We start from the raw sequence: 13,126 nt of genomic DNA on the forward strand, positions 1-13,126 counted from the left end.
CATATTGGATTTAGTACTTGGTAATGAACCAGGGCAGGTGATAGATTTGTTAGTGGGGGAGCATTTTGGAGGTAGTGACCACAATTCTGTGACTTTCACTTTAGTAATGGAGAGGGATAGGTGCGAGCAACAGGGCAAGGTTTCTAATTGGGGGAAGGGTAAATACAATGCTGTCAGACAAGAATTGAAATGCAGAAGTTGGGAACATAGGCTGTCAGGGAAGGACACAAGTGAAATGTGGAACTTGTTCAAGGAACAGGTACTGCGTGTCTTTGATATGTATGTCCCTGTCAGGCAGGGAAGAGATGGTCGAGTGAGGGAACCATGGTTGACAAGAGAGGTTGAATGTCTTGTTAAGAGGAAGAAGGAGACTTATGTAAGGCTGAAGAAACAAGGTTCAGACAGGGCGCTGGAGGGATACAAGATAGCCAGGAGGGAACTGAAGAAAGGGATTAGGAGAGCTAAGAGAGGGCATGAAAAATCTTTGGCGGGTAGGATCAAGGAAAACCCCAAGGCCTTTTACACATATGTGAGAAATATGAGAATGACTAGAGCGAGGATAGGTCCGATTAAGGACAGTAGCGGGAGATTGTGTATTGAGTCTGAAGAGATAGGAGAGGTCTTGAACAAGTATTTTTCTTCAGTATTTACAAACGAGGGGGGCCATATTGTTGGAGAGGACAGCGTGAAGCAGACTGATAAGCTTGAGGAGATACTTGTCAGGAAGGAAGATGTGTTGCGCGTTTTGAAAAACTTGAGGATAGACAAGTCCCCCGGGCCTGACGGGATATATCCAAGGATTCTATGGGAAGCAAGAAATGAAATTGCAGAGCCGTTGGCAATGATCTTTTCGTCCTCGCTGTCAACAGGGGTGGTACCAGAGGATTGGAGAGTGGCGAATGTCGTGCCCCTGTTCAAAAAAGGGAATAGGGATAACCCTGGGAATTGCAGGCCAGTTAGTCTTACTTCGGTGGTAGGCAAAGTAATGGAAAGGGTACTGAGGGATAGGATTTCTGAGCATCTGGAAAGGCATTGCTTGATTAGGGATAGTCAGCACGGATTTGTGAGGGGTAGGTCTTGCCTTACAAGTCTTATTGAATTCTTTGAGGAGGTGACCAAGCACGTGGATGAAGGTAAAGCAGTGGATGTAGTGTACATGGATTTTAGTAAGGCATTTGATAAGGTTCCCCATGGTAGGCTTATGCAGAAAGTAAGGAGGCATGGGATAGTGGGAAATTTGGCCAGTTGGATAACAAACTGGCTAACCGATAGAAGACAGAGAGTGGTGGTGGATGGCAAATATTCAGCCTGGAGCCCAGTTATCAGTGGCATACCGCAGGGATCAGTTCTGGGTCCTCTGCTGTTTGTGATTTTCATTAACGACTTGGATGAGGGAGTTGAAGGGTGGGTCAGTAAATTTGCAGATGATACGAAGATTGGTGGAGTTGTGGATAGTGAGGAGGGCTGTTGTCGGCTTCAAAGAGACATAGATAGAATGCAGAGCTGGGCTGAGAAGTGGCAGATGGAGTTTAACCCTGACAAGTGTGAGGTTGTCCATTTTGGAAGGACAAATATGAATGCGGAATACAGGGTTAATGGTAGGGTTCTTGGCAATGTGGAGGAGCAAAGAGATCTTGGGGTCTATGTTCATAGTTCTTTGAAAGTTGCCACTCAAGTGGATAGAGCTGTGAAGAAGGCCTATGGTGTGCTAGCGTTCATTAGCAGAGGGATTGAATTTAAGAGCCGTGAGGTGATGATGCAGCTGTACAAAACCTTGGTCAGGCCACATTTGGAGTACTGTGTGCAGTTCTGGTCACCTCATTTTAGGAAGGATGTGGAAGCTTTGGAAAAGGTGCAAAGGAGATTTACCAGGATGTTGCCTGGAATGGAGAGTAGGTCATACGAGGAAAGGTTGAGGGTGCTAGGCCTTTTCTCATTAGAACGGAGAAGGATGAGGGGTGACTTGATAGAGGTTTATAAGATGATCAGGGGAATAGATAGAGTAGACAGTCAGAGACTTTTTCCCTGGGTGGAACACACCATTACAAGGGGACATAAATTTAAGATAAATGGTGGAAGATATAGAGGGGATGTCAGAGGTAGGTTCTTTACCCAGAGAGTAGTGGGGGCATGGAATGCACTGCCTGTGGTAGTCGTTGAGTCGGAAAAGTTAGGGACCTTGAAGCGGCTATTGGATAGGTACTTGGATTAGGGTAGAATAATGGAGTGTAGGTTAACTTCTTAAGGGCAGCACGGTAGCATTGTGGATAGCACAATTGCTTCACAGCTGCAGGGTCCCAAGTTCGATTTCGACTTGGGTCACTGTCTGTGTGGAGTCTGCACATCCTCCCCGTGACTGCGTGGGTTTCCTCCGGGTACTCCGGTTTCCTCCCACAGTCCAAAGATGTGCAGGTTGGGTGGATTGGCCATGAAAAATTGTCCAAAATTCTATGATTAACCTAGGACAAAAGTTCGGCGCAACATCGTGGGCCGAAGGGCCTGTTCTGTGCTGTATTTCTCTATCTATCTATCTAGTGTCTGTGTGTGTCTGTGTGTGTATTTTAGTGTCTCTGTGTGTGTCTTTGAGTGTTTGTGTTAGTGTTCGTGTGTTTTAGTGTGTGTATTAGTGTCTGTGTGTGTGAGTGTCTGTATTGGTGTCGCTGTTTGTGTGAGTTTGTGTATTAGTGTCTCTGTGTGTCTATGAGTGTGTATTAGGGACTGTGTGTGAGTGTGTGTATTAGTGTCTCTGTGTGCGTGAGTGTGTGCATTAGTGTCGCTGTGTGTGTCAGTGTGTGTATTAGTGTCTCTGTGTGTCTGCGAGTGTATATTAGGTTCTCTGTGCGTGCGTGAGTGTGTGTATTAGTGTCTGTATGTGTGTGTGTGTATTACTGCCTGTGTGTGCGTGAGTGTGTGTATTAGTGTCTGTGTGTGGCTGTGTGTGTATTTTAGTGAATTTGTGCATGTTTGTGAATGTGTGTATTAGTGTCTCTGTGTGTGTCTTTCAGTGTGTGTGTTAGTGTCCGTGTGTGTGTGAGATGTGTGTATTAGCATCTGTGTGTGTGAGTGTCTGTATTAGTGTCGCTGTTTATATGAGGGTGTGTGTTAGTGTCTCTCTGTCTCGGTGAATGTGTATCAGGGACTGTGTGTGAGTGTGCGTATTAGTGTCTCTGTATGTCTGTGAATGTGTATTAGGGTCTCTGTACGTGTGTGACTGTGTGTATTAGTGTCTCAGTGTGTGTTTGAGTGTGTATATTAGTGTCTGTGTGTGTCTGTGACTGTGTGTATTGGTGTCTCAGTGTATGTCTGAGTGTGTGTATTCATGTCTCTGTGTGTCAGTGAGTGTCTGTATTAGTGTCTCTGTGTGAGTGAGAGTGTGTGTATTAATGTCTCTGTGAGTGTGTGTGTATTAGTGAATCTGTGTGTGTGAGTGTGTGTATTAGTGTCTGTATGTGTGTGAGTGTGTGTATTAATGTCCCTGGAGGAGTGGCTCTGTCTATTAGTGTATCTGTGTGTGTCTCAGTGTGTGTATTAGGGTCTGTGTGTGTGAGTGTGTGCTTTATTGTCTGTGTGTGCGTGTATATATTAGTGTCTCTGCTGTGAGCTCCTGTACTAGTGTCTCTCTGTGTATGAGTGTGTGTATGAGTGTATCTGTGTGTGTTTGAGTGTGTATATTAGTGTCTGTGTGTGTCTGTGACTGGGTGTATTGGTGTCTCAGTGTGTGTCTGAGTGTGTGTATTGATGTCTCTGTGAGTGTGTGTGTATTAGTGAATCTGTGTGTGTGTGTGTGTATATTAGTGTCTTTGTGTGTCAGTGAATGTCTGTATTAGTGTCTCTGTGTGTGTGAGTGTGTGTATTGATGTCTCTGTGAGTGTGTGTGTATTAGTGAATCTGTGTGTGTGTGTGTGTGTTAGTGTCTGTATGTGTGTGAGTGTGTGTATTAATGTCCCTGGAGGAGTGGCTCTGCTTATTAGTGTATCTGTGTGTGTCTCAGTGTGTGTATTAGGGTCTGTGTGTGTGAGTGTGTGCTTTAATGTCATGTGTGTGTGAGTGTGTCTATTAGTATCTCTGTCTGCTGTGATCTCCTGTACTAGTGTCTGTGTGTGTGTGTGAGTGTGTGTATGAGTGTATCTGTGTGTCTGTGTGTGTATTTTAGTGAATTTGTGCATGTTTGTGAATGTGTGTATTAGTGTCTCTGTGTGTGTCTTTCAGTGTGTGTGTTAGTGTCCGTGTGTGTATTAATGTCTCTGTGAGTGTGTGTGTTTTAGTGTCTCTGTGTGTGTGTGTGTTTTAGTGCCTGTGAGTATGTGTATTAGCGTATCGGTGTGCCTGTGAGTCTGTATTAGTTTCTGTGTTTGAGAGTGTGTATTGGTGGCTGTGAGTATGAGTATTAGTGCCTCCATGTGTGTGTGCGTGAGTGTGTATATTTGTATCTGTGTGTGCCTGAGTGTGTGTTTTAGTGTCTGTGTGTGCATGCATTACTGTATCTGTGTGTGGCTGTGTGTGTTTGTGAGTTTGTGTATTAGTGTCTCTGCCTGTGTCTTTGAGTGTGTGTGTTACTGTCCGTGTGTATGTGATTGTGTGTATTAGTGTCTCTGCATGTCCGTGAGTGTGTGCATTAGTGTCTGTGTGTGTGTCTCTGAGTATGTCTTTAGTGACTGTCTGTGTGCGTGTGCATTAGTGTATGCGTGTGGGTTTGTGAGTGTGTGTATTTGTGTCTCTGTGTTTGTCTTTGAGTGTGTGTATTAGTGTCTGTACGTGTGAGTGTGTACATTCGTGTCTCTTTGTTTGTCTTTGAGTGTGTCTATCAGTGTCTGTGTGTGTGAGTCTGTATTAGTGTCTGTGTCTTAGTGTGTGTGTCAGGGTCTCTGTGTAAGTAAGTGTCAATATTAGTGTCTCTGTGTGTCAGTGAGTGTGTGTATAAGTGTCACTGTATGTCTGTGAGTGTGTGTATTAGTGTCTCTCTGTGTGTGAGTGTGTGTATTACTATCTGTGTGTGCGTGCATGTGTCTATTAGTGTCTGTCTCTGGCTGTGTGTGTATTTTAGTGAATCTGTGTGTGTCTGTGTGTGTTTGTGAGTGTGTGTATTAATGTCTCTGTGTGTGTCTTTGAGTGTGTGTGTTAGAGTTCGTGTGTGTGAGTGTGTGTATTAGCATTTGTGTGTGTGAGTGTCTGTATTAGTGTCGCTGTTTATGTGAGTGTGTGTATTAGTGTCTCTCTGTGTCTGTGAGTGCGTATCAGGGACTGTGTGTGTGAGTGTGTGTATTAGTGTCTCTGTGTGTCTGTGAGAGTGTGTTTTAGTGTCTCTGTGTAAGTAAGTGTCAATATTAGTGTCACTGTATGTCTGTGAGCGTGTGTATTAGTGTTTCTGCGAGTGTGTGTATTACTGTCTGTGTGTGTGCCTGTGAGTGCGTGCATTAGTGCCTGTGTGTGCGTGAGTGTGTGTATTAGTGTCTGTGTGTGTATTTTAGTGCTCTGTGTGTGTCTTTGAGTGTTAGTGTTCATGTGTGTGAGTGTGTGTATTAGTGTTCATGTGTGTGAGCGTGTGTATTAGTGTCTGTTGTGTGAGTGTCTGTGTAAGTGCCGCTGTCTGTGTGAGTGTGTGTATTAGTGTCTCTGTGAGTCTGCGAGTGTGTATTAGGGACTGTGTGTGAGTGTGTGTATTTGTGTCTCTGTATGCGTGAGTGTGTGCATTAGTATCGCTGTGTGTCTATGTGTGTGTATTAGTGTCTCTGTGTGTCTGTGAGTGTATATTAAGTTCTCTCTGCGTGCGTGAGTGTGTGTATTAGTGTCTGTCTGTGTGTGAGTGTGTGCTTTAATGTCTGTGTGTGTGTCTATTTGTGTCTCTGTCTGCTGTGAGCTTCTGTACTAGTGTCTCCGTGTGTGTGTCTGTATGAGTGTATCTGTGTATCTGTGAGTGTGTTTTAATGTCTCTGTTTGTGAGTGTGTTTTAGTGTCTCAGTGTGTGAGTGTGTTTTAGTGTCTGTGTGTGTATTAGCGTATCTGTGTGCCTGTGAGTCACTATTAGTTTCTGTGTGTGAGTGTTTGTATTGATGGCTGTGAGTGTGCGTACTAGTGCCTCCATGTGTGTGTATGCCTGAGTGTGTGTTTTAGTGTCTGTGTGTGCGTGCATTAGTATATCTGTGTGTGGCTGTGTGTGTTTATGAGTTTATGTATTAGTGTCTCTGTCTGTGTCTTTGAGTGTGTGTTACTGTTCGTATGTGTGATTGTGTGTATTAGTGTATCTGCATGTCCGTGAGTGCTTGTATTAGTGTCTCTGTGTGTCCCTGTATGTGTCTCGCTGCATGTGAGTGTGTGTATTAGTGTATCTATGTGTCTGTGAGTGTGTATTAGGGTCTGTGCTTGTGTGTGAGTGTGTGTAATAGTGTCTGTGTGCGCCTGTGAGTGTGTGTTTTAGTGTCTCTATGTGTATGTAAGTGTGTACAGTAGTGTCTCTGTGTGTCTGTGAGTGTGTGTGTATTAGTGTCTCTGCGTGTATATTACTGTCTGTGTGTGTATCAGTGACTCTGTGTGTGTGAGTGTTTGTACTAGTGTCTGTGTGTCTGTGAGGGTGTCTATTAGTGTCTGTGTCTGTGTGTGGGCATATTAGTGTGTCTGGGAGTGTGTGTATTAGTGTCTCTGTGTGTATGAGTGTGTGCATTAGTGTCCCGTGTGTGAGAGTGTGTGTGTGTTTAGTGTCTCGTGTCTGTCAGTGTTTGTGTATATTTGTGTATCTGTGAGTGTGTGGGTGTGTGTATTAGTGTCTCGGTGGGTGTCTGTGTGTGTGCATTAGAGTATCTGTGAGTGTGTGGAGTCTGTCTGTGTGAGTGTGTGCATTAGTGTCTCTGTGGGTCAGTTAGTGTGTGTATTAGTGTCTCTGTGTGTGAGTGTGTGTATTCGTGACTCTTTGTGTGAGTGTGTGTATTAGTGTCCGTGTGTGTGTCTGTGAGTGTGTGTATTAGGGTCTGTGAGTGTGTATTAATGTTTCTGTGTGCCTGTGAGTGTGTGTATTAGTGTTGCTGTGTCTGTGAGTGTGTGCATTAGTGTCTGTATATGTGTGAGTGTGTGTATTAGTGTCTGTGTGTGTCTGTGAGTATGTATTAGTGTCTCTGTGTGTCTGTGCATGTGTGTGCATTAGTGTCTCTGTGTGTGAGTGTGTGTATAATGTCTGTGTGTGTGTACTCGTGTCTCTGTCTGTGAATGTATGTATTAGTGTCTGTGTCTGTGTGTGTGTATTAGTCTTCTGTGTGTGAGTATGTGTATTGGTGTCTCTGTGTGTCGATGAGTGTGTGCATTAGTTCCTCTGTGTGTGTGTATTAGTGTCGCTGTGAGTGTGTGAATGTGAGTATTAGTGTGTGAGTATTATCTGTGAGTGTGTGTATTAGTATCTGTGTGTGTGAGTGTGTGTGTTCGTGTCTGTGCATGTAAGCGTGTGCATTAGCTTATCTGTGTGTCAGTGAGTGTGTGTATTCGTGTCATTGTGTGTCAGTGAGTGTGTGTATAAGTGTCTCTGTTTGCCTGCGAGTGTGTGCATTAGTGAGTGTGTGAGTGTGTGTATGACTGTTTGTGTTTGTGTCTGAGTGTGTGTATTAGATCTATGTGTGTTTTTGTGAGTGTGTGTATTCGTGTCTCAGTGTGTGTCTTTGAGTGTGTCTAATAGTGCCTCTGTGTGTGTGTATATTACTGTCGCTGTGGGTGTGAGTGTGCGTATTAGTGTATCTGTCTCTGCCTGTGAGTGTGTATTAGTGTCTGCGTGTGTGTCTGAGTGTGTATTAGTGTCTGTGTGTGTATTAGTGTCCGCATCTGTGTGTCTGTATTAGTGGCGTTGTGTCTGTGAGTGTGTTTTAGTGTCTATGTGTGTCTGTAAGTGTGTGTATTATTGTCTATGTGTGTATGTGAGTGTGTGTATTAGTGCCTCTGAGTGTGTGTATTAGTGTCTGTGTGTGCCTGTGAGTGTGTGTATTAGTGTATCTGTGTGTGTGAGTGTGTGTATTAGTGTCTGTGTGTGTCTGAGTGTGTGTATTAGTGTCTGTGTGTGTGAGTGTCTCTATTAGAGTCTGTGTGTTTGTGTGAGGGTGTTTATTAGTGGTTCTGTGTGTCTATGAGTGTGTGTATTAGTGTCTCTGAGTGTGTCTATAAGTGTGTGTCTGTGGATGTGTGTATTAGTGTCTCTCGGTGTGTGTGAGTGTGTGTATTAGTGTCTGTGTGTGTGTCTGTGAGTGTGTGTGTTAGTGTATCTTTGTGTGTCTATAAGTGTGTGTATTAGTGTCTGTGTGTGTATTAGTGTCTGTGTGTGTTTGTGAGTGTATTTGTGTATCTGTGTGTATGTGACTGAGCATTACTGCATGTGTAAGTATGTGAATTACTGTGTGTGTGTGTGTGTGTATTAGTGTATCTGTCTCTGCCTGTGAGTGTGTATTAGTGTCTGTGTGTGCGTCTGCATGTGTTAGTGTATTTTTGTCTGTCTATAAGTGTGTGTATTAGTGTCTGTGTGTGTGTGTATTAGCGTCTGTGTGTGAGTGCGTGTATTAGTGTCTGTGTGTGTGAGTGTGTGTATAAGTGTCTCTGTGTGTGCCTATGAGTGTGTATAGTAGTGTCTCCGTGTGTGTGAGTGTGTATATTAGTGTCTGTGTGTGCCAGTGGGTGTCTGTGAGTGTGTATTAGTGTATCTGCGTGTCAGTAAGTGTGTGTATCAGTCCATGTGTGTGTGTGTGTATTAGTGTATCTGTGTGTGTATTAGTGTACCTGTGTGTGTGTATTATTGTACGTGTGTGTTTAGTTGAGTGTGTGTATTAGTGTATCTGAGTGTTTCTTTGAGTGTGTATTAGTGTCTGTCTGTGAGTGTGTGTATCAGTATCATGTGTGTGAGCGTGTGTATTAGTGTATCTTTGTGTCTCTATAAGTGTGTGTATTAGTGTCTCTGTGTGAGTGTATTAGTGTCTGTGTGTGTGCGTGTGTGTATTAGTGTCTGTGTGTGTTTGTGAGTGTATTCGTGTATCTGTGTGTGTGACTGAGTGTATTACTGTCTGTGTGTGTGTGAATTACTGTCTCTGTGTGTGAATGTGTGTATTAGTGTATCTGTGTGTCAGTAAGTGTGTGTAGCAGTCTATGTTTGTGTCTGTGTGTGTATTAGTGTATCTGTGTGAGTGCGTTAGTGCGCGTGTGTGTTTAGTTGAGTGTGTGTAGTAGTGTACCTGTGTGTTTCTTTGACTGTGTGTATTAGTGTCTGTGTGTGAGTGTGTGTATCAGTGTCGTGTGTGTGAGTGTGTGTGTATCTTTGTGAGTCCATAAATGTGTGTATTAGTGTCTGTGTGTGTGAGTGTGTGTATTATTGTCTCTATGTGTCTGTGCCCGTGTGTATTAGTGTCTGCGTGTTTGTGAGTGTATTCGTGTATCTGTGTGTGTGACTGAGTGTATTTCTGTCTGTGTGTGTGTGAATTACTGTCTCTGTGTGTGAATGTGTGTATTAGTGTATCTGTGTGTGTGAGTATGTGTATTAGTATCTCTGTGTCACTGTGTGTGAATTAGTGTCTGTGTGTGTGAGTGTATTAGTGTCTGTATGTGTCAGTGAGTGTGTGTATTAGTGTCTGTGTGTGTCTGTGAGTGTGTGTATATGTGCTGTGTGTGTGTCTATGTGTGTATTAGTGTATGTGTGTGTATCTGTGATTGCGTGTATCAATGTCCCTTTGTGTGTCTGTGAGTGTGTGTATGACTGTGTGTGTGTGCGTGTGTGTGTGTGTATATAAGTGTCTCTGTGTGTAAATGAGTGTGTATTCGTTTCTCAGTTTGTGTCTGTGGGTGTGTGCCTGTGAGTGTGTTTATTAGTGTCTCTGTGTGTGTGTGTACTCATGTCTGTGTGTCTTTGAGTGTGTGTATTTTGTCTGTGTGTGTGTGTCCATGAGTGTGTATTAGTATATGTGTGTGTGTGTGAGTGTGTGTATTACTGTCTGCGTGTGTGAGTGTCTCTATTAAAGTCTGTGTGTTTATGTGAGGGTGTTTTTAGTGGTTCTGTGTGTCTATGATTGTGTGTATTAGTGTCTCTCGGTGTGTGTGTGAGTGTGTGTATTAGTGTCTGTGTGTGTGTCTATAAGTGTGTGTGTTAGTGTATCTTTGTGTGTCTATAAGTGTGTGTATTCGTGTCTGTGTGTGTGTGTACTAGTGTCTCTGTGTGTGTGCATTAGTGTCTGTGTGTGTTTGTGAGTGTATTTGTGTATCTGTGTGTGTGTGACTGAGTGTATTACTGTCTGTGTGTGTGTGAATTACTGTCTCTGTGTGTGAATGAGTGTATTATTGTATCTGCGTGTCAGTAAGTGTGTGTAGCAGTCTATGTGTGTGTCTGTGTGTGTATTAGTGTATCTGTGTGTGTGTGTGTGTATTAGTGTGTGTGTGTTTAGTTGAGTGTGTGTAGTAGTGTACCTGTGTGTTTCTGTGTGTGTATGTGTGTGAGTGTGTGTATCTGTGTCGTGTGTGTGAGTGTGTGTGTATCTTTGTGTGTCTATAAATGTGTGTGCTAGTGTCTGTGTGTCTGTGCGTGTCTGTATTAGTGTATGTGTGTTTTTGAGTGTATTCGTGTATCTATGTGTGTGACTGAGTGTATTACTGTCTGTGTTTGTGTGAATTACTGTCTCTGTGTGTGAATGTGTGTATTAGTGTCTGTGTGTGTGTGTCTCTATTAGAGTCTGTGTGTTTGCGTGAGGGTGTATATTAGTGGTTCTGTGTGTCTATGAGTGTGTGTATTAGTGCCTCTGAGTGTGCCTATAAGTGTGTCTGTGGATGTGTGTATTAGTGTCCCTCGGTGTGTGTGAGTGTGTGTACTAGTGTCTCTGAGTGTGTCTATAAGTGTGTGTCTGTGGATGTGTGTATTAGTGTCTCTCGGTGTGTGTGAGTGTGTGTATTAGTGTCTGTGTGTGTGTCTGTGAGTGTGTGTGTTAGTGTATCTTTGTGTCTCTATAAGTGTGTGTATTAGTGTCTCTGTGTGAGTGTATTAGTGTCTGTGTGTGTGCGTGTGTGTATTAGTGTCTGTGTGTGTTTGTGAGTGTATTCGTGTATCTGTGTGTGTGACTGATTGTATTACTGTCTGTGTGTGTGTGAATTACTGTCTCTGTGTGTGAATGTGTGTATTAGTGTATCTGTGTGTCAGTAAGTGTGTGTAGCAGTCTATGTTTGTGTCTGTGTGTGTATTAGTGTATCTGTGTGTCTGCGTTAGTGCGCGTGTGTGTTTAGTTGAGTGTGTGTAGTAGTGTACCTGTGTGTTTCTTTGACTGTGTGTATTAGTGTCTGTGTGTGAGTGTGTGTATCAGTGTCGTGTGTGTGAGTGTGTGTGTATCTTTCTGTGTCTATAAATGTGTGTACTAGTGTCTGTGTGTGTGATTGTGTGTATTAGTGTCTCCATGTGTCTGGGCGTGTGTGTATTAGTGTCTGTGTGTTTGTGAGTGTATTCGTGTATCTGTGTGTGTGACTGAGTGTATTATTGTCTGTGTGTGTGTGAATTACTGTCTCTGTGTGTGAATGTGTGTATTAGTGTATCTGTGTGTGTGACTATGTGTATTAGTATCTCTGTGTCACTGTGTGTGAATTAGTGTCTGTGTGTGTGAGTGTATTCGTGTCTGTATGTGTCAGTGAGTGTGTGTATTAGTGTCTGTGTGTGTCTGTGAGTGTGTGTATACGTGTCTGTGTGTGTGTCTGTGATTGCGTGTATCAATGTCTCTTTGTGTGTCTGTGAGTGTGTGTATGACTGTGTGTGTGTGTGTGTGTGTGTGTGTGTATATATATATAAGTGTCTCTGTGTGTAAATGAGTGTGTATTCGTTTCTCAGTTTGTGTCTGTGGGTGTGTGCCTGTGAGTGTGTTTATTAGTGTCTCTGTGTGTGTGTACTCGTGTCTGTGTGTCTTTGAGTGTGTGTATTTTGTCTGTGTTTGTGTCCATGAGTGTGTATTAGTGTATGTGTGTGTGTGTGTGAGTGTGTGTATTACTGTCTGGGTGTGTGAGTGTCTCTATTAAAGTCTGTGTGTTTATGTGAGGGTGTTTTTAGTGGTTCTGTGTGTCTATGTTTGTGTGTATTAGTGTCTCTCGGTGTGTGTGAGTGTGTGTATTAGTGTCTGTGTGTGTGTCTATGAGTGTGTGTGTTAGTGTATCTTTGTGTATCTATAAGTGTGTGTATTCGTGTCTGTGTGTGTGTACTAGTGTCTCTGTGTGTGTGCATTAGTGTCTGTGTGTGTTTGTGAGTGTATTTGTGTATCTGTGTGTGTGTGACTGAGTGTATTACTGTCTGTGTGTGTGTGTGAATTACTGTCTCTGTGTGTGAATGTGTGTATTATTGTATCTGCGTGTCAGTAAGTGTGTGTAGCAGTCTATGTGTGTGTCTGTGTGTGTATTAGTGTATCTCTGTGTGTGTGTATTAGTGTGCGTGTGTTTAGTTGAGTGTGTGTAGTAGTGTACCTGTGTGTTTCTGTGTGTGTCTGTGTGTGAGTGTGTGTATCTGTGTCGTGTGTGTGAGTGTGTGTGTATCTTTGTGTGTCTATAAATGTGTGTGCTAGTGTCTGTGTGTGTGTGAGTGTGTGCATTAGTGTCTCTGTGTGTCTGTGCGTGTGTGTATTAGTGTATGTGTGTTTGTGAGTGTATTCGTGTATCTATGTGTGTGACTGAGTGTATGTGTGAATTACTCTCTCTTTGTGTGAATGTGTGTATTAGTGTCTGTGTGTGTGTGTCTCTATTAGAGTCTGTGTGTTTGCGTGAGGGTGTTTATTAGTGGTTCTGTGTGTCTATGAGTGTGTGTATTGGTGCCTCTGAGTGTGCCTATAAGTGTGTCTGTGGATGTGTGTATTAGTGTCCCTCGGTGTGTGTGAGTGTGTGTACTAGTGTCTCTGAGTGTGTCTATAAGTGTGTGTATGTGGATGTGTGTATTAGTGTCTCTCGGTGTGTGTGAGTGTGTGTATTAGTGTCTGTGTGTGTGTCTGTGAGTGTGTGTGTTAGTGTATCTTTGTGTCTCTATAAGTGTGTGTATTAGTGTCTCTGTGTGAGTGTGAGTGTATTAGCGTCTGTGTGTGTGTATTAGTGTCTGTGTGTGTTTGTGAGTGTATTCGTGTATCTGTGTGTGTGACTGAGTGTATTACTGTCTGAGTGTGTGTGA

This window comes from Scyliorhinus canicula, chromosome 17, assembly GCF_902713615.1.
Source record: "Scyliorhinus canicula chromosome 17, sScyCan1.1, whole genome shotgun sequence".
In the NCBI taxonomy this organism is placed as follows: Eukaryota; Metazoa; Chordata; class Chondrichthyes; order Carcharhiniformes; family Scyliorhinidae; genus Scyliorhinus; species Scyliorhinus canicula.